Source organism: Pezoporus flaviventris, unplaced genomic scaffold (genome assembly GCF_033815535.1).
Source record: "Pezoporus flaviventris isolate CSIRO_AGI_PZ_B2104156 unplaced genomic scaffold, CSIRO_AGI_Pfla_v1 ptg000164l, whole genome shotgun sequence".
Classification (NCBI taxonomy): Eukaryota; Metazoa; Chordata; class Aves; order Psittaciformes; family Psittacidae; genus Pezoporus; species Pezoporus flaviventris.
In genome coordinates, this window is record NW_026892712.1 from 1,320,944 (window position 1) to 1,332,719 (window position 11,776).

Sequence of the window (11,776 nt, forward strand, 5' to 3'; positions counted from 1 at the left end):
ACTTTGCAAGACAATATTGTTTTACTCTGATTTGTGAGACAAGGGGGAGCACAAAATTACAAAATGGAATATAGAAACCTTTAGAATCAGTTTTAAGTAATGTTAAGTTTGATGGCTTTGTAACAGTAGCAATGGAAAATTACTGAGGTGCATGATACACAGAAAAAAAAGTAGAGTACAGCTAGAGAACATACTGAGAATTCTTGTACAAGATAAATCGTTATAGTTGTGACATAGTTTTAAGAAAAACAGTCTAGAAGAACAGGACACAGGGATAAGGAGTATCTGGGAATGGCAGGTGTCCAGGATGGGCTACAGTTAAACCAAATAATAAGTAGGAGGACAGGAGGACTATTATTTCTCTGGTGCTAACGAACTAATTAAGCTGGTATAAGCATCTACTGCGCATGCTTCAAAGGCTGCCAGAAGTGATGAAGATTCTTGGAAGAAGTAAACAACCCTCAGAGACCACCACCACAATTCTGTACGCATGCAGGGAACTTTCTGGAAAATGATGTAATCCATATGTAGCCTCATGAATATGTATGTATGCCCAGGGGCTATATAAGGATGGCTTGTGTAGCAATACGGGGACACACGTTAGGAGGAGCTATCCCCTGTGTCTCCCGGCGCCGCAATAAAGAATACCTGGTTGTCAGCTTGAAAACTTTGTTGGCAAGTTTGTTCCTGGAGTTTTCTCCCAATCATTTGAATCCAGCTGGCATTGGGAAGCCCCTACACTATAAGTCAGATTATTGTACGTCCTGTTGAAGATGTAGCCTTCTTCCTACTGCCATATCTGTCTTCTGCTTATGCTGTTGCCACTTTTTCTGTCTTATATTCCAGTCAGCCCAAATAATGAGCAAAAATTGAGGGCAGATAGCTGCACTTGACTAGGAAGTTGCTGGGTCATGTGAGTAAGCAGGGACACTGCAGATGATAGTTTTAGTGTCCTTGGTTGTCATGTTACATCCCTCTGCTGTTGCGGGTTGAGATTCATATGGAGCATTTCCCTGAATTCGAAAATGATGTGGAGTTCGCGGCACCTCATCTCAGAGCAGTCTGTGTTCTGCTTGCCAGTCATGGTGAGCCTAACGCTGAGAGCCCAGGGAGCTGTGGGGACAAAGCATGGGCAGAGAAGCAATAGGGATTTGCAGCCCTGAGCTCTGGGCCAGGTTGGGAGTTCTGTGTGCAGTGTCCATAGTCTGTAATGGTATGTGCTGGCTGTGAGCTCCAAGTGCTGAGTGTAGGGATGGCCATGGGGACTGGCAGTTTCTGGCTCACTAACAGCCCTCAGGCTGCCAGGATCTTCTCAGCTCCAGGCTTACTCTGTATTTCTCAAGTTGGCAGAGCTGTATTCCTGAACCCTATGTACCCCCACACCTCCTTGCTGCTCCTAAGAGGCCTGGAACTGCTCCTACCTATGTTCCTTTCTTTGCCGTTTCCAGTCCCCCACCCCTGTAGGCACAGGGATGGACTGCAGGCTGAAAATGTTATAGAATGTGGCTCAAATAAATTGACGAGAGCCAGACCAATGAATCAAATCGGTTTATTGAGCAAGCGACAGCAAGCAAAACAGCGCTGGGCGGCCGGGGAGTCTCTGCTCCGCCAACGGTGCGCAACCCACTTCCCCAAAGTCACTGGTTTTATACTCTTCTTCATCCGATATACGTGTCACTTCCTGGAGTACTCTGCGTCTGTGTGACCTGTTGATAAGGGGCCTCATTCTGCCTCCCGGTGGGTGTGGGGAGGAAGGCTCTGGCCTGTTGATAAGGAGTCTCATTCTGCCTCCTGGTGGGTGTGGGGAGGAAGGCTCCTTATCTCCTTCCCCCATACATCGTTTACTTTACTGGACGCCTGCGGTCTATAAGCAAAATGTCGAAGTGTCGTAATTTTCCAGTAACTCTTAAGCAAGCAAGATTTGATTAACAAACAGGAATTTACTCATTACAATAACATCTGTGCCCAGTGCCCACATTCTTCCAGCTCTACTTCCAGCACTGAATAGGGATGGGCCCTTGGGTACTTTCCAGCCCTGTCCTTCCCTAGCTCCTTCCAGCCCATTACCTGGGTCCTGCATAGTCCAAAGGACTCTGTATGGCCTTTCACCCTTGCAGCATCATGCCTACACAGATGGAGATGGGAGATATGCTTGGAACAAAAAAAAACAAAAAGCCCAAAACCAACCAACCAAAAAAAACCAACCCCCAAAAAAACATAAAAAAAACCCCACAATCTCCTCCCCCCCCCCAAAAAAAAAAAAAAAAAAAAGCAACAACAAAAAAATCCCACAGCAGCCTAAGGGAGCAAGAGCCCAGCCCTGTTGTCCAACACTGACCCTTTTCCCTTGCTGCCACAGCATGTGGCCTCAAGTCAGGGCTCTAAGACTACAGCATTATCCCAGGTAATCTGCCAGCTTCATCCTTTCTCCTTTCAGTGCTTTGAGTACCCAAACTTCTGTGTGGTGATCACTGTGCCTGAGGAGATGATATTAGAGGCCTGCAGTCACATTCAGGAGTTCTGTGAGATGCACTACCAGTGTGCTGAGGGGGCCTAGGATTTGGAGTGTGACAAATAGCCCCAGCTCACCTCCTGCCTCTGCCAGGCTAGACCTTGTGTGAGGCAGCAGCTGGGGAGGCAGGGCTGCTTCCAGCCAGCCCCACATGCCCTTGCCTGCAACAGCCACTGTCCTGCTGCTTCACTTTGTGCTCCGCAGACCCCATAGCACTCTCTCCTCACTGCAGCTTGCACATACTCTGGCACCTAGTGCCCATGGTCTCCACATACCCTGCATTTGCCCCTGTGCTGCCTGTGAACCAGCTGAAGGCAGGGGCACGTGGCTGCTCCTATGCCAGGCCTCATGGCCCAGGCCCTACATGGCCAGTAGCTCTTGTGCTGGCTGCACTTCCCCTGGGGAGGACAAGAGAAAAGCACCCACCTCTCCCACATGTTACCTTAGAAGGCCAGAGCTCTTTATACCGAGCCCTTTGTGTGACAAAGGGACTAAGTTATTGTGACTTTTTTTATTAATAAATATTCTGATATGCCAGTCCCTGCACTGTGCTCCTGTTGTGACAGGTCTGGAGTGTCACCCTCACTTGCCCTGTGGTGCTCCAGCCCCCCAGGCCCACTTCTACCCTGCAGCTGCTGGCCAGTGCCTGCTCCACACTGGAGGGGCAAGGTGAGCATGCCTTGGGCCCCAAGGGCAGCATGGCCCTGCAAGCCTGGCACAGGCAGGGGCTGGCTGCTGCTGCCCACTGGTGCCAGAGGCTTGCTGTAGCAGCCCAGCCCCTCTCCACAGAACCAACCAGAGTGTCTGAGTGTTTAAGGCCAGGGCAGCTGAGCATTTCCTGCTGCAGTGGTGAATTGTGGGCTGGCACCCTATGAAATGCTCCTACTGTACAGGGTGCTTGTGATGTGCCAGCAGTGCAAGTGTTACTGATTGCCAAATACCTTAGCTCCGTAAAATAATAAGGAACTGGTGGCCTGGTATCTGTTCATTCCGTGGAAACAGGAGGAGTGCCTGTGCAGTCAAGAGATGATAATGCCCACCAGACAACCTGTTATGGTGAGCTGCTCAGGAAGCCCTTTCTGAAACTGGCTGAGGGGTGACAGGCAAAGTGCCTCATGTCATCACCTACAGCTCTGTTCACATGGCCTCCTGCAGAATTGCGATCCATGGGTCAACCCTCCCTCCCCAATGATGGGAAGTGAGCTAGCTCTAGATTACACAATGCCAGATCTCCTGCCAGGTTCTGTAGACATCTCATTGCCTTTCCCTGCCCAGGACAAAGTACTGGTACCAGTACTCTATTAGACTGGAGGTATCTATATGAGAAAGATAGTAGTGTATGAAAAGGTCATTGACACATCAGCTGAAGGTCCATGCTACATCTTCAAAGGAAGCAATCCTGGAACAAAAAGAGATAAGCTGGGGCTATGGGTGAATGGTAGACAGCTTCAGAGATTTCATGCCATTAGACCTCCAAATAGAGCCAAATAACCTGAGCTATTTCAGATAAAATATTGACAAATACTAAGTAGGGTGGTATGCAAGATATCTGTGGGGCCAGGAGAACTTTACAGCATGATGTTGCATTGTTATGCTGTCTTGCATCTACTACAGCTGTCAAGTTTCATCTGCCTCCTTGAATTCTTCTCCACATATCTTGGGTTCTATGGCTTTAACTCTCATTACTAATGAACAGATCTTGTTTTTAGAGAAAGCTGCTCCTTTCAGAGTGCTCTCTCTTCATAGAATCAACGAGGTTGGAAAAGACATTTAAGATCAAGTGCAATCATTACCTCAGGACTGCAAGTCATCACTAAACCATGTCATTAACATAACGTCCAAGTCATACAATCAGTCATGGAGCCCTTTCAGAGTGCACACAGAGATGTCTGTTAACATGCAAATATTCTGCAATGGTTAACACCACTCCGTTTCTTCTTAGCCCAGCAGCATTTGTCCAAGGACACCAAGAACCGGAAACGTAGTCATATACATAGATCATAAATCTCAAGATATTTAGATTTCTCAAGACCACATCCTCTACTGCCATCATTTGCAAACATAACACTGCCTTTTGACAACACCTAGGCTTTCCCTACTGCAATAGCAAACTAGCATTAAACCACAAACATGCTAGCAAAAGTTTTCAGGCATTACTCATTGAAGCTATATGTAATAGTGTGGATGTTGCCTAGAGCACCCTGCGAGCCACACAAACTAGCCTAAGCTGGCATTTAGAGCCTTTGTGCTAAAGAAAGCCCCTTCAGCACTAAAACCATGGAAGAAGCCAAGACACAGGCCTGGAGTTGCTCTTCCTCAGATGCTCAGACAAGGTCTGAAGATCAGAACTCCCTCAATGCCTTTATGGCTGATTGGGGGAAAAATAACAGAATATTGCTGAGGAGGATTGCATTTAATCAGTGGTTGTTCCTGTGTCCTGCCTATGCTGGCCCACACACTGATTCACAGCCATACTCCCTGGCTCAGCTGGGGAGAACCAGCTGTATTCTCTGGAGCAGGCTTGCAGGGTGCTTCTGCTCTTCTCTGTACTGTCTGGACTGGCCATGTTTAGGAGGGTGACATACCCAGACATGGGGACCTAGGCAGTGAGGCAACCTCATACTTAGTGCTTGGGAAAGGAAGGAACTCCTCAGCTCACATCCAAGTCCTCAGCTTTGAAAGGGTCTGGCAACAGAGTTCAGCTCAGGAGGGCAAACAGGTACTACAAGCAGGTTTGGCCAAATCACACCTGAAAGCAGTGAGATCATCAGCTCCCCCAGGTGCCTCAGGAACCTGGGTGGAGCCCAGCCCAGCCCTGACTGCCCCTAGGCCATAGCCTGAAACAGTTCCCGAGTGTCTTTGTGTTTTGGGGTCATGGTCCTTGGCCATGAGAGTTTGTTTTAACTGTTCTGATCTCTATCAGCATATAGCCACCCCATACACCTGCAGTGGGAAGGTGTGGTCTGCCCCAAGCTGGACCCAGGATAGTTGCAGGGAGGCTGTCTGTGGATGATCAGGGAGGCCCCAGAAAAGCTGGGAAGTTCAAGTGAGGCTCAAACATTGTTTGGCAATAGGACAGTGAGGAAGTCCTATGGGGAAGGTTCCTGTGCAAAGCTTCTTTGTACATGAGGGCTGGCATATAATCTTATTTTTCCAGGGATTACAGGCTTGCTAAAGGTCAGATGAGCTGAGTCAGCTTCTGGTGGCATTACCTGTGAGGGGTGGAGGGAGGAAACACTTTGTATATGGCAAAGGGAGGTACAGATATGTTTCCATGAGGAGGACAAGTGGGCAGGGAGAGAGTGTAAATGTAAGAGAAGGCAGCAGCGGTGGTCTGGGAAAAAATACCTCCTTGAGGTGACTGGGAGAGATTTGTAAACCAGACTGTGTGAGGGTAGAGGAGCTCTGGAGGAAAAGCAAAGCTCAGCATGGGCAAGGCCTTGCTACTGACAGGACAGCCATGAAAGAGCATCAGGAGGGTTCCAGTAGCTAGTAGGCACCTAAAAGCTGTCTGGCTAAGCTTAACAACTGGTCAGAACAAGGCTGGGGTTATATCTTCTATACTGGCCTTTGGCTTGGAATCCCAGAAATGGGGAAGCCTTCTAAGGGTCAGAAGCCCTGGCTCTTCCTTGTGGCTTGGCTGTCTGGCATGGGTGCTCGCAGTGCTGAGAGCCCAGACCTACACAGAGCTCTATTTATGTAAGCTTCTTTATCTCCCATTTTCTCATTTTCCCATTCCCCCACCACTTGAGATATTAGAGATATTGGAGATATTAGAGTATAATGAAGTAAATAAATGAGTGTTGCCATTGCATTATTTTGTAAGACATGGGAACAAGATCCAGTAAGGTTCTTCCTGGATTATGGAACCCTGCTTCATGCTATTGAACAGATAGCTGTAGGGCAGAGCTTACTTGCCCAGCCACGGTAGAATACATTTTATGCCATTTTGTAAAAAAAATTGAAAAGGCAGATAAACAAAATCAGTTAGTGCATGGCTTGGTAGCAAGGAGAAAATAGTAATATTAAGAAAATTAACTCTATCCCAGCTGAAAGCAGGACAAGGGTAACTTTGTAAAATAACTATTTAAAGAGATACTTCAACTGCAAGCAGATTGGAGGAGGGAAGGATTTGGCTGCCATCCTTACTCTGGCCTACTGCAACTTTGGGTCCTCCTGTGCCAGTTCAGACAAGTCTATTCATCTCAAACTGCTTCTAAATCAAAATACAACTTTAACATTTATCTGCAATTACTGCAAATATATTTACAATCATCTTTTCTAATTCATTCGGTCCAAAACAAGGGAAAAAACATCTAACAGAACTGTGAAATCCTGATTTCAGTTCAGTCTCTCACACTTTCCCAAACACCACATCACATTTATACATGAAGTCACTACTAGTTGTTACTAGGCAGCAGGGTTTGCATTAACACCATCAGTACAGGTATGAGAAGCCACAGAAAAGGCAGTCAAGCTGTAAAGGGTTAACATTACAGGTTTGATAGGAAAATCCCATCAGGCAAGAACAAGGCATTATGCTAGGCTATGGCATTAGGAAGACTCTCGTGAGAAGTAAAAAAGATTTGTCCTAAGATCACACATGCTTTAGAAAGGTTTCCCTGAATGTTGAACCAAACTGTATTATCCAATCTCTTCAGTATGCAACATCCAGTTATCCTGATAACATCCTGAACGCATATGCAGGTGAGTGCATATGTAGCCAGGTGCTTCCATTCTGGTTCCAGTCTTTGCTGAACATCTACAATGTAGACAAAGAGAGGGACAAAAGCTAGATCATGGGTTCTTTTTCTTTTAAGATGTCACTATTAACACACATTAGTGAAGCTATCCTAAGTAATCTCCTAGACAGCTAGGGAATCTAAAATCCTTTATGATTTTATTAGCTCAGGAGACTACCAGTAAAAGCTTTGATTTTAGCATTTATGTAATAAAAGTAATAATCCTAGCATTCTGCTTTCACCATATCAGACTGATGTGTGCTTTAGTGACAGTATCCATTTACATATCAATAATACATTATACATCATCCCCAGCTTTCTCTGGAAAGTGCTAAATGAGGTCAATGAACCATATATTTACAATTTGAATTCCTAATATATTTACAACAGAAACCAAAAGTATTTAAAACCATTAAATATAGTGTTTAACTCTGCTATATTAGCTTACATGAACACAGCTTACCTCTGGCATCATATTTTCAATACTTTTTTAAAAAAGCTCCTATTCCTGAAGGGAAAAAAAAAATAAAAGCTTAAAAACCAACCCAAAGCCTCTGGGTTTTTCAGAGCCCTGAGGAACTACCCACCCTAGACAGTCTTCAAGTAGACGCACTGCTGTCAGTGTTCAAAAGAGAGTTCCAAACTCCAGGTAAGCCTTTAAAACCTAATGCATATGTAAAACCTTAAGAGTCAGTAATCCATTGAACAGGTTTACTGGAGTCACTGCTACCATTCAGTTTTTACTAATCTGTAATTAAGAAGGAAACCACTGCTTTGTCCTTTCTCTTTCCATTACATTCCCTCCACCCACTGAAAGTGTTTTGTGCACCATTATCCAGAAGAGCTAAGTAGGCATTGTCTTCTCTTTGCTGAAAGGCTGAACTGTGCCAGGCTTTACCCAGGAGAGGCCAGAAACAAGCATGCTTTTGCAGTGCTGGTCATCTGGCTGCTTCTAGGCAGAAGAAAGCTCAAGTCAAAATTATCAGATACCTCAAAACCCTTGTAAGTCCCTCCCCATCCTTTGGCAAATACAAGCATAGCAGAGGCTAACATCATTTCCTCTCCTCAAAGAGAGACAGTAAAATAGCTATTGGTTTAATTTCTGGGAATGTGTGTGGCATCTGTAGAACCACCCTGACATTACAGGAGAGTTTTAGTTCATGTATTGCTACCCTATCACACCATAAAGATTAAAAGACATGCTTTGGGATAGTGCCCTTTGCTTGAAGGCCATGGCCCAGCACCACTGCACTGCTACTTTCTTGGTTCTACAGAAAGAAGTGTCAATCCAAATCACAACATTTCTGTCATTAACCTGATAATATAACCATAGCATACTACCGTGCTATGCTGGGCATGCTGTGGAGTACTCCACCCCACTGAAGACTTCTGAATGCAAATTAACATGGCAAAGAAGCAACTGACACCTTTGTTATACCATGGAGTTTCTGAATGCTTTCTGAAGATGGCCCTTCCCTTCCCTGAGCACTGATCAGGATTAAATGCTTGAACAGTAACTATTTCTACCCAACACAATGCAAAGAACATTTTTGATCGACTACTGCAATTTAGAAGACAAAAAAAGAGAAAGGCTTCAAGTTGAGGGAGAAAGATGCAACTTCAAGCATCTGTAGATTTGAAGTCGTTTAGGAAAATCAGATACCTACTCCAGCAGGTCAAAGAAACAGAATAGCTTGCAGATTTTTTTGCATACCAGGAACCAGTGCCTCCATACTGCTAGAGACTCATCAGGTCATCTGTATGCCAACTACATCAAACATGGAATGATGCATCAAGTTCTAGAAAGCAGTAATTCTGCGAGTAAACTTTGTTGTACTCTGTGGAGCCTTTTGCCTAGCAAAGTAAACGAAGTCAGAAAGAAAACAACCTGCATTTCTGTCCATCCCCATGTTTTGTGTAAAAGGTGACAGTGCATGACAGAATTGTCAGACAGCAGCAAGCGAGAGGGATCAGTTCAACTTGAGCCTAGCAGAGTAGCACCTGCCTGTCACATGCTGCACACAGGACATAATCTAGCAAAAGCCCTGTGCTCAGCAGGGAACTGGGACCTCACAGCCTTCCCTGGGCTTCAGTTCTAGTTCTCAGCTACACTGACGTTTTGGAACAAATCTCCTAAGGCACAGAAGTTGGGACACTCCTGATATCAGCAAACTAGTACCACACATGCAATAGTTACTGAAGATGTTTGCTTTCACTTAAAAAAGGAATTAACATGCATCTCCAAACAAAAAGGACAAAAAAAAATTCATCATTTGCTATCAGTCTCGGACAACATCATCTCCCTTCCATTTCAAGCTCCTCAACCTGTTCTTTCTCTTTAGGTTTTTGATTTAAAGGATAAGAAAGAAGGAGCCAGAGAATGAAGGAGAAGGAAAAAAGTCAAAAGTATTTCTTAGAACACCAAGTAGTCAGAATCTGATAAAAATATTTTCCTGTGTGTTCTAAGGCTGGAGAAAGGCCACCTCACTTCAAGCCCTGAGGTGACTGGCAGTTTGGAACATGGCTATACTGAGCTTACAGGCAGTGTATTATATTAAGATCAAAATAAAAATCTCATTCATGCCAAAAAACATGCAAGAACATGAGTTAAAGCTTGCAGTGAGGAAGACTGAAGTTTGTGATACGCAGATAGACTCCTATCCCCGCTTCGTATTATAATGAGCTAGAAGGCCCTTTGCGCCTCTGCAGTGCCCCCTCTGGTCATTGGCAGGGGTCTCAAGATGAAGTAAATGAGTCTTCCTCTTCTTGAACTTTTCACCTTTCAGTCTTCATGTATGGCCTTAGGGTTTGGTTGGTGTCCCAGCCATAAACCATCTGCTTCTCCCCCTTATCAGTAGATTCAGGCATCTGCTTTTCCTTATCAATAGCTGCTTATCAGTAGAATCAGGTCTGCTTTTCCTTGTCAATAGAACCAGGTGTCTTTGTTCTGCTTAGTAGGCATTTACAACGGACAATACTTTTGTTTAAGCAAGTGAATTCCTCTAACCCCCTTGTATAACCCCCCTGTACAACCCCCCTGTGCATTGGTCAACCCTCTGCATCAATCCCCCCTTTTTCTATAAAGTTAGTAAATTCTTTTACTATATTATTTATGACAGAGCTATCCATGTTCCTTCTATCGATTTATGAAGTGATTGCGATATACATTGTATTATGCAAGGTACAATCATTAAAATGAGTAGTCCTATAGCTAAGATTAAAAGGCCTTGTTTCAGTATTTCCCTGAACCATCCAGTAACTCCTAGGTTATTTAGCCATTCATCCAATCCGCTTCCAACAATTCTAAACTCTTGCATATTTTCCTGCAATTTTCACAGCTTAGCATGAATTGATTCAGAATAGTCAGATAAGTTCATGCAACACATACCTTCGAAATCCTCACAACCATGTCCATGGACCAATAATAAAAAGTCAATTGCTGCTTGGTTTTGTAAAGATGCATGTCTTACATTATTTGTGTCTGTGGCAAGTGATGATATCACATCTGAAGTTATATTTAATTGCTTAGCCGCCCAACATGCCAAATGATGTATATCTGCCAATACTTTCCCTGCAGCTATACTTGGTACAAATAATGCCGCCAAAAATTTTGCTGTGTGATTCCAGATTCTCAAAGTGGAATTGCAATTCGGGCCTAATTGCCCAATGGATTGTTTGTTTCTGCGGAGGTTGTCCTTCATGTCCTGGACTAAATGCCTTTTGGAGGCTGCTAACACGGATAATTCACCTAGATAACATGGTCCTCCAAAGGGTTTGGAAGGAATTTCTGGCCATGCACATATCAAGAAATATCCTGGGGGTAGAGCTTTAGGTATTTTATCATTGTATCATAACATTGGAGATGATCCTGAGCAATAAGCGGTTATATTATGATACCATGTCTTCCCACTAGTTACCTTGGTCTCAGGGACTTTGCTTGACCATGTATTTATACAGCTCTGATTAGTTTTGTCGGATCCCAGGAGTTGGAGTTCTTGCATTGGGATAGTAGAATAATTTAAGTATTTTATTATTACACCCATTTGGGCTGATGCAACTGTCCAATCGGTCCCTTGAGCTCTCTTGACCATTTTGATCACTGTGGTAAGATTTAGAATCGAGTCATTCCTTACCCATCCCTGAAAATCAATACCAATTAGGCACGTTTGAAAGGGATTTCCCACCTGTGCCAAGGTCAGACAAAAATCAGTAATCCCAGTCTTGTTTGCCTATGTGAGCCAGACATTCGTATTCGAACCCAGTATTAAAGTTTCTTTTTCTATGGCTTGGACCATGGTACAGATATAGAGGATTAATATCAATAATCACTTCATTTTAACTATTCTACTTAAGATATATGTCTATTATAATTGGGCCAAGCTTCATGCAATATGTGCAGCACTTGCACTACACTACCCTTATAGGTAGTAAGTGATACCCGGATTTATATTTTGATTACAATTGCAACATTGTATTGACACCCATGGATCACTCTATCTTTCGCGAATTAGTTTTAATTTCA